Consider the following 1,542-nt stretch of genomic DNA (forward strand, 5'->3'; position numbering starts at 1 on the left):
CTCTAGCATTTGGATACCGTATAGGAAGGGACTTCATTGTTTTTCATATTTGCAACTGTCCAAAATGATGCAGCATGTAGAACATGTTGCTTATATAATATATAATTATATATAATATAGTTATAGTATATACAATTATATATAACTTTAATATATGAATCAATATGATAAATAGAAATATAACATGTAAATATATAATTATATGTATGTATATATGCTTGTATATATTATGTAACATGCAAAACTAGTTGCTAATGTAAGGTATTTGATTTAATTTGAAATTCTTCACCCTGAGCAAGAATGAAAGTGATAGAATTTCACATCTATATGTGCAGATATTGAAAACCATTTATTTGGACAATTTGAGTTTTAAACACTTGGCAGATCATTCTAGTAGATATAGCCAATTTTTAGATAGAAACTTAGAAATGGACTTCAGAATAGAGACAGTGCATGGATATATTGATTTGGTATGTATCAACATAGTGCTCAAAATTGAGTCCATAGGAAAGAAAGGAGCTAGCTTTAGAGAGGACGTTGGAAAATAAGACTGCCGTAGGCTAACATATTGTACATGAAATATTTTATTCTCTTTGCAGTAGAAAGTTACTGGAGTGCATTTAGCCAGGGTCCCCTGGTCACATTTTGTATTGCTTGGGAAGAGATTTTTTCTTGCTGTGATAACAATAGATTACAGCTGGGAATGATTCATATCAATGACACAATTTAGTACATTGTAAAATAATTCAATTCACTTCAACAAGTATTTATCCAGGTCAATGGTAATAAGGATCTGAATTTTTATATTACTATGTGAGGGAAGAAGAAGAGAAAGATTGAAGGGATATCAGGGAGTTAGAACCAACAGTAATTTGCAAGATATTAGTTAAGGATAGAGAAAGTCGATGCTTTAGGGTAACAGAGGACAAAAATTTTTTGAAATATTATAATGGAAAATCTTAAAGTTGAAGTGGGTCTTCAAGAGAATCCTAGGTGTTCCTGATGAATAGAGAAAATGTAATTTTCATAAGATTTATTCGACTTCACATGTCATGTCTCAATTCAAAATAATAAAAGCTGAGCCATTTAATTAGGAAGAAAAGCAGAAATGATTTCAAATTTGCGATTAATTGGGATTTTTTTCTTTTGTGTTTCTCCTGGTCAAAGTTTCGTTCTGAACAGAAAGGATTTACTGAATGCTTAATGGAATTTTTAATAACCTGGCTTTTCAGCGTCTCCAAAACATACTTGCCTTTCCTGTCTGTTGAATTGTTGTTTCGTACTGGTCAGTGTAACAAGGTCTATTAATGCTTTAAAAAGAAATTTGCATCCTTGACCACAGACACATATGCTGCCCTGAACACATTACAGTAGACCTTGAAAACTGGTGTATACCTCTCACACTAACCAGTTATATTGATATGTTCAGTGAAGTCATAACACTTTTCTTTATTTAGAAGCACTTTGATGACAACTCTCTGTTCTCTACTTCTGATTATTAAGGAAACAGAGTTCGATAGAGAGAAAATAGCTTGTCTCAAA

Source organism: Notamacropus eugenii, chromosome 7, assembly GCF_028372415.1.
Source record: "Notamacropus eugenii isolate mMacEug1 chromosome 7, mMacEug1.pri_v2, whole genome shotgun sequence".
Classification (NCBI taxonomy): domain Eukaryota; kingdom Metazoa; phylum Chordata; class Mammalia; order Diprotodontia; family Macropodidae; genus Notamacropus; species Notamacropus eugenii.